The sequence below is a fragment of the Mirounga leonina genome, unplaced genomic scaffold (genome assembly GCF_011800145.1).
Source record: "Mirounga leonina isolate KUSES-001 unplaced genomic scaffold, KU_Mleo_1.0 Mir_170, whole genome shotgun sequence".
NCBI lineage: Eukaryota > Metazoa > Chordata > Mammalia > Carnivora > Phocidae > Mirounga > Mirounga leonina.
Window position 1 is genome coordinate 2002880 of NW_023270433.1, and position 10831 is coordinate 2013710.

Sequence of the window (10831 nt, forward strand, 5' to 3'; positions counted from 1 at the left end):
CCTCCGTCTGAAGGAGGGTCATCTGCTTCTGGACCGTGGCCAGCGTGGGAACTGAGGTGAGGGGCTGCTGTGTGTCCTTGGAAGTGGCCTGAGTATGTCCTCGAGGTAGATTCCCAGAACAGACACTGCGGGGCCAAAGACTACCACGTATTTTGCCAAGGTGCCCTCCAGAGGCGCCGACTGATGCCATGTCCCCCCGCCGTGTCCCTGCAGCCCCTTGTCTCCCGCTGGCCACACTGCTCATTCCGTTAGGTCTTGGGGGTCTCGGAGAACAGGCTTTTTGTTGCTTTGATTTTCACGCCTTTGACTGCTGGTGATGTAGAGCATCTTTTGATTTTGCTGTTGGCCATTTGGAAGATTGCCCGTACGTGTTCCTGTGCATGTTTTGTTTTCCTCTTGGGCTCTGTGTCTTTTTCTTACTCTAGAGCTCTGTCCATTAAGGGCTTTAGCCCATCTCTCCCGTGTACTTGTGTGCATCACATCGATGTTTCAGTTCATCTTTTTAACTCTGGAATTCACCTTTTGTTTGTGATGCACTGATGTTCAATGTGTGCGTAGCCAAATCTATCAGGTTTCCTGATATGGGTTCTGGCTTTGGGATGAGACCTAGGGTAGCTTTCACCATACCAAGATTTCATAAGTGGTCACCAGCTGATGGCTAAATTTCAAAATCAGAGAGCTGTGCTCTCTGGGACCACCCCACGCATGCATGCACCCACACACACATGCACGTACCCACACCCCCACATGCACGCACACATGCACGCACCCACATGTGTTTTTAACTTTTGGAAGCTTTACCTCTTGCACATTGTAGGGTCTTGAAGGGAAGAATGAGAAGAGGCGTCTGTTTTTTATCAAAACTCTCCTGTTGTTTCGCCTGGGTGGCTCAGTCAGTTAAATGACTGACTCTTGGTTTCAGCTCAGGTCATGATGTCAGGGTGGGATTGAGCCGCATGTCAGGTTCTACACGCAGCGTGGAGTTTGCTTGAGATTCTCTTTTCCTCTCGCTCTGCCCCTCCTCCCCTTGCTTGCACTCTCTAAAACAAATAAATAATTCTTTAAAAACAAACAAACAAAAAAACCTCTCTAGTCCTAAGAGGTGTTCGCTTTGGTGTTGGGAACTCGGGTTTCCCCTCTAAATGGGCTCCTGACTGCAGGTTTGGGTCCCCCAGAGCCCACAGGCTGTCTCCCCACTGTTCTTGCAATAGTGGGGTCCCTTTCCTCCCCCCAAGGGACCTCTGTTCCGCCCAGGCCCAGTGCTTCCAGGATAGTCCGTGGCTGTGCTTTCCTCTGGGTGGGCCACTGTGGGAACAGGGATAGCAGTGGTGGGGTATCTGGTCAGGTTCTGGGGCCAACCACTGTTCCCCTCTGGTTTTCCGTTTGTCCTTCTGTCACGGGAACGGAGGATCCCAGTGGAACTTCCTGTTACTCTCCATACACCTCCAGATGTATGGGATGGCCAGGCCCCGGGGACCAGAGTCCATGCTGGTAGAGACGCCAGGGCCTTATATTCAGATCTGTTTCCCTTCACAGAGTTAATGATGCTCTCATAAACTCAAAGGAAAGAAGGCACCCCCAACTCCAGGAAGTTTGACAGTCCCCGGAGGCCCTGGGGGGCGGCACAGCCCCCCCTGAATGCTGCATCCCTGCCTCCGCGAAATGTGAAATGCACTGGCCCCACTTTGAGGAGCTGGCCTGAGGTCACGCTCACACAGCTCATACAGGGGCATCTCTACCCAGACTGCTCTTGGCTCATCAATGCGAAGGACCCTCAAGGACCACCAGCAGGGCCCGTGACGTAAGTGTGGCGCATGCCTCGCTGGCAAAGAATGAGGTCTGCCCTTGTGCTCCAGGGGGCAGGGGGGAGCAGGTGGAGGTGAAGCCTTCCGCAGGTTGTGGCAGGAGGCTGGACAGACTCCCATTCTCAGGCTGTGGGGAGCGGTCCGCGGAGGGGGCAGCGCCCAGTTGTTGTATTGTTCCTGCTGACTTCTCTCACGCTCTTCTCATTCTGCAGTCATGGGTGTTTTTGCTTTCATACACACAGAACTTAGGCGAGGTATTTGATGCGCACGGATGAGTGCTTCTGTGCGCAGGGGACCGCCGTGGTATGCGTGCCCCTCCCCGAGCCAGGGACGGGGGCTCCGCCCGCTCCGGCCCATCTTTGGAAATTCTCTTTCTCCCAAACAACTGTAAAAATCTGTCACCTCAGGAATGGCTCTTAATGACTTCGTTCCGTTTTATTTCTTGAGTGTCGGGTTCTTAGAATCATCCTGGCATGAATTTTCCCCAGTTTATCACTTACCACTTCAGGGGCCAACGTGATGCTAAGATTGCCTATTTACAAGGTGGTGTCCAACACGAGAGCGCAACGGAAGCCTCCTGAGATGACACTGTTCCGAGGGTCCCGTGCGTCCAAAGTGGGAAACGAGGACGTGGCACCTCACATTTATTCAGGAGGGAGCAGGGTATTTTCCAATTCAAGATCTGAGGGTAAAATGATTTTCTCGCTCTGATTCTTGGCAGAAGATGGGGTGGGTGAAACCCCTTAGCGGGCGGTGTTGGCAAGTTTGTTCCTATCTTGGGGGCGGCGCTGGGGGGCACAGGGCTGGGATGGGGGGCCCTTGCCAGGTGGGAAAAACGTGCTGAGAAAAGGCAAAATGGACAAAGACTATAGCCGCCTTCAGACACCCCTGACCCGCGGAGCCCCGGGACTGGAGCAGCCCCTCTGCACAAGGAGACGTGTGGGCAGGGGCTCAGTGTGGGGCCCCAAGATGCAGGGCTGGTTGGGGGGCTGTGCTGTGGACGCAACAGAGATCGGCTCAGGGGAGGCGAGTGGCCCGGCTTTCGCACCCCTGCCCAGGGGCCACGGCGGCAGGTGGGCTGTCCCCGCTCAGCGCCCCTGCTCAGCCCCGCAAGGGGCTGGTCCACGCGCTCAGTCTTCCTTAGACATTTTCTCCAAACCACGCTCAGTGGAAGAGGCTGCTGAAAATGGGTCAAGAAATTATAAGATTTACGTAGATCTAGCTGAGATATATAAACCTGAAATGGAATTTTAACAGTCCAGATTCACATGACAGCAAACGTGATGCGAGAAACAAATTCTGGCGAAACTTGGCCCGCGGCCGGGGGGGGCTCCGTGCTCCTGGGCACCAGCGAGGAGTGAACGTGAGACAGTCGTCACCCAGGGCTCGAAAAATTTCCCCCACATCCACAGAAAATATTCTATTTCAGCTCTCCTTTGGCAGAAAGGAGAGGTAATCTGCTGCACACTCTCCTAGGTTTGGAAAGGCAACACAGAAAATGTTAAGATTTAAAATTTATATATTTTTTATATTTTTATATGCTTTTAAAGTTTTATGTCTGTAAAGAAGTCTACTTATATCCCGAATCACGTATTCCCTTTCTGAGATGTGGGATGGTAAGAAGTATCCTGCAGGCCTGGTAAAGGGCTCTGGGTCCATTGTAGTGACCCACAGGGGCCACTGGGGGGCAGGAGGGGCTTCTCGGGGAGCTGTGCCGTCTATGTCCTCAGAGGCCCGTCCACGACCTGAAGCCTGTGGAGAGGTGACCATCCAGGAGAGAGAAGCGAGGGGCGCCTGGGTGGCTCAGTCGGTGAAGCGTCTGCCTTCGGCTCAGGTCATGATCTCAGGGTCGTGGGATCGAGCCCCACATCGGGCTCCCTGCTCAGTGGGGAGCCTGCTTCTCCCTCTGACCCTCGCCCCTCTCGTGCTCTCTCTCACTCTCTTGCTCTCTCTCAAATAAATAAATCTTAAAAAAAAAAAAAAAAAAGGAGAGAGAAGCGGGAGACCAGGCCCCTCCTGATTCCCAAAGGCCCTAACTTCAAACTAACTCCACCTTCAGAGATATTCCCCCCACAGCACATTTTGGGAATATGTGGGAATGTCCCTCCCCATGCCTGACTTGAAGAAGCGTCATTCATGTGTAGACACAGGCTCAAGAGGTCTGCGCTGCCCGTGGGGATCTGCTGGTCTGTGTTAGGAGGGGGCACGGCGTGAGGTGTCAGTGTGTGGGTGTAGACGAAGCTCCGTATCAGGGTGGGCTGCCTTGCATGCTCCCTGGCCCCGGCCCCATCTTCCCCACCATGTGATGCATGTCACTCAGCTGCTGGTTGTGCCCGGGAAGCTCTTGGGGGGACCAAGCACAGAGGCGATGGGAAGCCGAGGGTGAGGAAGGAGCTGGGTGGGTGCGGAGCCAGGTGCCGCGTGGGGTAGGGTTCCTCTTGTGGGGTTGCCCTGGGTGTCGGGCCTCGTGGTCCCTTCCAGGTGGGGCAGTGTTCCACCTGCTTGAGTGTGACAAGAGAGCTTGCTCATGCTTCAGACCCCAGGACCCGGGCTCCGGTGTGCTCATCCACCCGCCCGACACCCCTCAACGCCAGGAAGGAGAGGAAGCTGCCGGCACCAGGCCCCTGCGGAGATGGTACCTTCTGCTGTTTCCGTAGCAGACGAGCCCCGTTATAAAAGCCAAGTGCAGAGCTGGACATTCTGGAACCGTGGTCTGCGGGCTCCTCGGAGGAGGGGTTCTGCCACCGTACGATCTGACAGCAAGGGAGAAGTGAAAGCCCTGGGAGCCCGAGGGAGAGAAGCCCCGACCTGGGCCGTGCCGCTGAGTGACGAGCTGTTCGCTCAGCGACTTGGGCAGAGGTGACTTCCCCCCCCCTTCCTGAGTGCTGCCCACCTGCAGATGGCCCAGAAGGCTGCCCCCCTTCTGTCCCCGATGCCCCGCGCACGGGAAGGTGCCCGGGGAGCGGGGCTCAGCACGGACGCAGGCGCCGAAGCAGGTCGCTGGCTGGGGGCGAGGCGGCAGCGCCGGGTGTTGGATCCCAGGCCACCGCTGTCACCAAGGACCAAAGGGGGAGTGCTGTGCAGGCTTCTTGCTGAGAAGCCCCTCCTGCTCGGAGCGCTGGGGCTGCTGTGCTATCCGAAGTGGTCCTCGGGGCTGAAGGGGCTGCTGTGAGCACAGCTGAGAGCAGCTGCCCTGACCTGGCTTCATGCAGGCGGGACTCCCCCTCGCACCTCGCGGAAGCCCGGGCTCCGAAAGCTGGGGCCGCACAGAGAGGCTGGCCGGTCAGCTGGCGTCTGCTCTGCGGCTCTTCCCAATCGCTTTGGCTGAAGCGCTGCACTTCAGGCCCCAGAAGAGGCCTGCAGTCTGGCTGGGGACCTTCCCACGGCGCCCACGCTGGGAAGAACGTCACTTCCAATGCCCCGGAAGACCCCGCCTCAGCCCCCAGGACTGAGGAAGCAAAGGAACCAGGAACTGATATTTGTGACTGCAGGAGAGACCTGCTTCTCGGAACTTCCCCCGAGGGATCCAGAGCTGCCCGAGGCCCTTCCCAAGAATCGTCTGGGCCCACCGCCCTGGCTGAAGACAGAGCTGCCGTGGGGCTGCCCGTCCTTAGGGGCCTAGAGACCCCAGGCTTTAAGGGCAGGCTGACGGCAGACGGAGCTCCATTCAACGTGTCCTGCTGTGACCAGGACTCTCATCCTGTCTCAGAAATGTACAAGCTTAGGGCGCCTGGGTGGCTCAGTCGTTAAGCGTCTGGCTTCGGCTCAGGTCGTGATCCCAGGGTCCTGGGATCGAGTCCCACATCGGGCTCCCTCCTTGGCGGGAGGCCTGCTTCTCCCTCTCCCACTCCCCCTGCTCGTGTTCCCTCTCTCACTGTGTCTCTCGGTCAAATAAATAAATAAAATCTTAAAAAAAAAAAATGTACAAGCTTAGGCAATAGCTTCTGCCTGCTGAGGGAGGTCTCCTTCACCGGAGAGGGGCCGCAGACGCTCTCCTGCTGGCCGCTCAAAAAAAATAGAGTGAGTGAGTAAGGCTTGAGGAGGCCCGCGCAGGCCAGAGATGGGACGACCGAGTTTCCGTAAAGACCATCGCAAGGGACCAAAGCGCCCAAGTAAGTTTAAACCCATGAATTCACGATAACATTTTTTAAAAAGCCAAATTGGTCACCTCTGGAGGATAACTGGAATCAGGTCCTTATCTGGAAGGCAGGCGAGTGACGAGAAGAGTCCGCATTTTTCCTGCCTTTCTCACGTGAACTGGGCCGGAGGGTAGCTGCAGTATGTGGGGGAGGGCTTTCTTTATTCAGGTATTCCAGCTACCAAGTGTGAGAGGAATGACAGCATTAGGACATCACCGTCTTGCAACTCGTGAATTATTGAGGGTAGGGAACGGCGGCCACTGGCCTGGAAAGAAAGGGATCATCAGAACTTCAGTGCCCCCGATGGAGAACACGGCAGCCCCAACGGGTGGCCGAGGGATGGGCCGGAGTGTGACGGAGACCCTGGCCCCAGCTGCCACCTTGTGGGAAGCCCACAGGCCAGGGCCACGCGGAGCTGCGTGCTGAGGGGGCGGCCGGCAGCGCCCAGACCGTGGGGACATGGCAGGGGGGCCGGCTCTCCACCAGACCAACTGCAGCAGAAGGGAGGGCTGGAGAAGGCTCTGGGTGCTTCACAGGATTGCTGTCCCCTCCTCACTGCCAGGGACGCAGGGGTCCTCCCACGTCTTACACTGCAGGGGCTCCTGGAGGGGAAGCCCTTGGAAGTGTGGGTCCCCGGACTTCCCAGCTCACTGCCCCACACGCAGCCTGCAGCCTCCAGAATTCGCGTCCTCATCTTGCTCTTGCTCTGTGTGTGGGGTCTCCGGGTCCTCCTGTGCACCTTTTGGATTGGGTCTCTCTGTTTTTCCTGTTTCTCTCCTGCTTTCCATCTATTTATCATGTCCTTTCTTCTACCCACTTGAGTTGTTTGCTCTTCCTTGCTGGCTTTTTAAGAACGAATGGGGCTCTGACCCCTGTGTGCTACCCACCCTGCCTGTCGCCCAGACTCTGCGGCTGGGAGAAGTCTGGAAGTAGGGGGTGCAGCCAGGAGTGTTTTCATGCCCACCGAGTCGAGGTATGGGGCTTGCTGAGGTAGGAAGGGGAGTCTTAAGTCCTGGGAAGGGCTTCACAGACCATCTGGAAGCCCCCTGCCCTTACGAGGGAGGATCTTAGCCGCGAAGTCGGCGTCCTAAGTCAAACCCGTGCACATAACCACGGTCACCACCCACAACATTCTGACTTATATTTAACAAGTTCAAGTTTATGGACTTGGGACACAATTGGGTTTCCTTTAAAAGCAGTAAAAGAAGAAAAAGTGAAGGAGATCTGACACCCAAAGGGGAGAATGTCCTTGTGCGGAGAGCTCTCTTACGCAGGGCCCGGGCACCCGACACTGAGGAGCAGGGTCGACAGCAGACAGGAGCTCTCTGCCGATCCCACCCGAGCCCACGGCGCCAGCCCAAGCCTCCCCGCCTGGCCTGGTTGGCAGCGTTGACCTCTGCTGATCAGGTAACTCCTTAGGCATGATTTGTCCTGTCTTAGCTCCAGCTGTGGATGTCTTGCTACAAAGCCCTCGGGGCACCATCAGTGTGTCCTCGGGGTCCAGGTTGGAGAAGTTCGTGCGGCCCATTGCCTTACGCTCTCCCCCAGCGTGACTTCCGAGGCTGGGTTGACGGACCACAGTCAGGAGTCTGGGAAGGACACACGCAGCAGCTGTCGACTCCCCCTCTCCCCTCAACTGGGATCTGGAATGGAAACCTGTCGCTGTGTGCAGGGCCACCGGGAAGGGGGTACGCAGGCTCCGAGGGGACGGTCTCCACCTCCACCCGGGAGGCCCCAGGGTGAACGTGGCAGAGCCAGGGCGCTCACCGGGGCGAGCAGCCCATCATTTTCAGGGATGTCTTAGAGCCCGAGGGTAGAGCTGCTGCCAGGGGCTGGGGTGGGGGCGGGGGGCTGAGGGCTGCTGGCCAGTGGGCGTGGGGTCTCTGCAGGGGTGAAACTCTTCTGGAATGAACAGCAGCGGGGGTCGCACAGGTGGTGAACACACCAGAAGTCACGGGACTGCACATGCTCAGTAGGTGACGGGCAGGACTTTGAATTAGATCGCAATAAAGCTGTGAGACAAACGAACCAGTAAGTACAGCCCCCAGGCCGGTGCCTGGGCTCCCCATCCACCCTGCACCTTGCCCCGGGGGCCCGGGGCCTCCGGAAGGGCTGGGCAAGATCTCCACGCCTTCCCTGGCCTGTGGCACAAAGCGCTGGGGAGTGGGGGCGGCGGGGAGGCCCGAGGGGGTGCCCTGCGCTCCCAGAGGAGCCGAGATGTATGGTTCCAGTGTCGCCTTGGTTCAGTGGTTCGTCCCCGGCCAAGGCTTCCCGCAGCCTGGAACCTTCCTTCGTGGCATGCACTGCAACAACAGGCACTCGGCTGTGTGCGTGATTCCCGATGCCCCGTCCAGGGGAGGCTCGTGAATGTGCAGGGCACTCTCTGGGCCTGGCATAGACGCTTGAGCAGGGTAGGAGCCCAGCAGATACTTACAGAAGGGGAAAATGGACTCAGGACGCATTTGCTTAGTTGCTTCTGGGTGCCAGACCCTGGCAACGCAGAGAAAGTCAGAGTCCAGCCCTGACCCCCCAAGAGCCACAGTGGACGGGGGATCAGTGTGCTGAAAATCGGCCAGTACGGTGTGAGGTAAGGCTGGGGGAGCTTGGAGCCAGGCACATGAAGGTTTGAATCAGAATGCAGTGAGGGGCCACAGACGAGCTTCAAGCAGCAGAGGCACAGGATCAGAGTTCGTCTCCCCTCCTGGGCTGCTGAACTGGGCAGGGTGGCCATGTACAGGTATGAGGCAGAAGGCAGGAGGCTGGAGGCTGGAGGCTGGAGGCAGGAGGCTGGAGGCTGGAGGCTGGAGGCAGGAGGCTGGAGGCTGGAGGCTGGAGGCAGGAGGCTGGAGGCTGGAGGCAGGAGGGTGGAGGCAGGAGGCTGGAGGTTGGAGGCAGGAGGCTGGAGGCTGGAGACCGGAGGCAGAAGGCAAGACTCTGGAGGCAGGAAGGATGGCCAGGGCCCGGATCGAACAGACCTTGATTGTCTTCTAAGAGCCATATGTTGCCGTTTGAAGGTTTTATTTTAATAAACCTTTTATTTGAAATAACTTTAGATATACAGAGAAGTTGCAAAAATAGTACACATACGTCCCTCATATCCTAACCTAGACTCCCCCATATTAACCTTGTAGCACACCTGTGTTTCTCCCTCTCATCCTCTCTTACTACTGTTTTCACGGAGAGTTGAGAGTAAGCTGCAGACAGGGACGCTCACGTGATTCCACATGTCTTCCCTGAACACAAGGACTGTCTCCTGGGCGAGCAGGGCACAGTGATGGAAATCAGGAAATTCGTACTGATACAGTACCTTTATCCACCGTTGCAGCCCGCACTCAGGTCGCACCGGCTGTCCCAGCCGTGTCCTCTGGGACAATCCGAAGCCGATGCTCTGGCCCAGGATGCTCTGAGGCCACAGGTCGCCCTAACTCCCTGCCTCCCCGGTCCGGTTTGATTCCACTCATTTCCTGGTCTTTATCTTCATGACCTCGATGGTGTTGAAGAGTTCCGTTGGAGCAAGCTCTCGACTGTTTTTCCTTTCTGATGTTCCTCGTGGTGAGAAGCATCACAGAGGTTCGTTTGCGTCCTCGTCCGTGCGTCCCACCAGCAGGCACAGCTGTTTATCTGCCCAGTTCCTGGTGAGGCGAATGTCGACCACTTGGCCAGGGCGGTGTCAGGTAGGATTCTTCTGTGTGACGGTCGTTTTCCCTTTTATCTTATCGGGGTGGAAGAGACGGGGTACTTTGGGGCGGTGTAAACATCCTGTTTCTTGTCACAATTTTGCCCACTGGTGTTGGCATCCACTGATGATTCTTGCCGGAAAGAAAAAGACCGTGGTGATTGTCAGAGGGTGGTTTTCCCAGTTCCATCATCTGTCTTTATCAGTTGTCATTCTGTACAGGACGGGCTTTCCCTTTTCCCTTCTATGTGTCTATGGGGGTATGGACGCATGACTATTATTTTATGTGTCATACTTCGTTACTGTCATCTTTGTTGTTGTCGTTCAAATTGTCCCAGCTTTGGCCAGAAGGATTTTGGAGAGTTTTGATGAGGGGGGAACACAATTAGGTTCAGGTTTTTAAAGGATCCCTGTGAACAGCCTGGCTCAGCCACGCTTGGCAACAGGGATGATGACAGGGGACTGGCAACGACAGGGAGCACCTGCAACCCCCAGATGCCGCCGGTGGGACCAGGGAAGGTGCTGCAGCCACTCTGGAGGACAGGTGGGCACTTTCTTATAAAGTTAAACAGCCACCGACTGCTTCCGTCATCCCGCAGCTTCTAGAAGCTTGTATAAATAGGATCACGCAGTGCTATTCTCTGACGCCTGGCTCCTTTTCCTTGGTGTGATGTTTCTGAGACCCGCCCACGCTGTATGTGTCAGAAGTGGGTTCCTTTCTGTGCGCATCTTCCAGTGCACGGAAATACCCAAGTTTTAGAACCCCCCCCCCCAAGTAAGCTGGACAGACCCCTCAGGGAAAGACACGGAGTCTTCCCTCCTGGGGCTTCTTCGGGGCTGGCAGAGTGGTGTTTGGGCTGCTGAAGGAGAGACACCCCGGTCCCCCACCCCCGTTATGAAGAACTTGCCGGCCCCAAGGGCAGTGGCCGAGGCTGAAGGCCTGAAAACGTCTAGGAAGTTCCAAAGCCCCTCCCTCCCTTGAGCTCTGACTCCGGCAACCCCACTGGGACCCCTGCCCAGGCGGGCCAGGGCCACCCCAGAGGGGCAGGTGCACTCAGGCTCAGGGTGCTGTGATTCCTGGACGTCACTGCCGACCCCAGGGCTCTGGTGTGCAGGCCTGTTTGACAGTCTCCCCCAGGGTCAGCTCTGCCCTCTGCCAGCCTTGCCCATAACAGGTCAATGACATCACAAGATCCGGGGCTGGGTCTTAG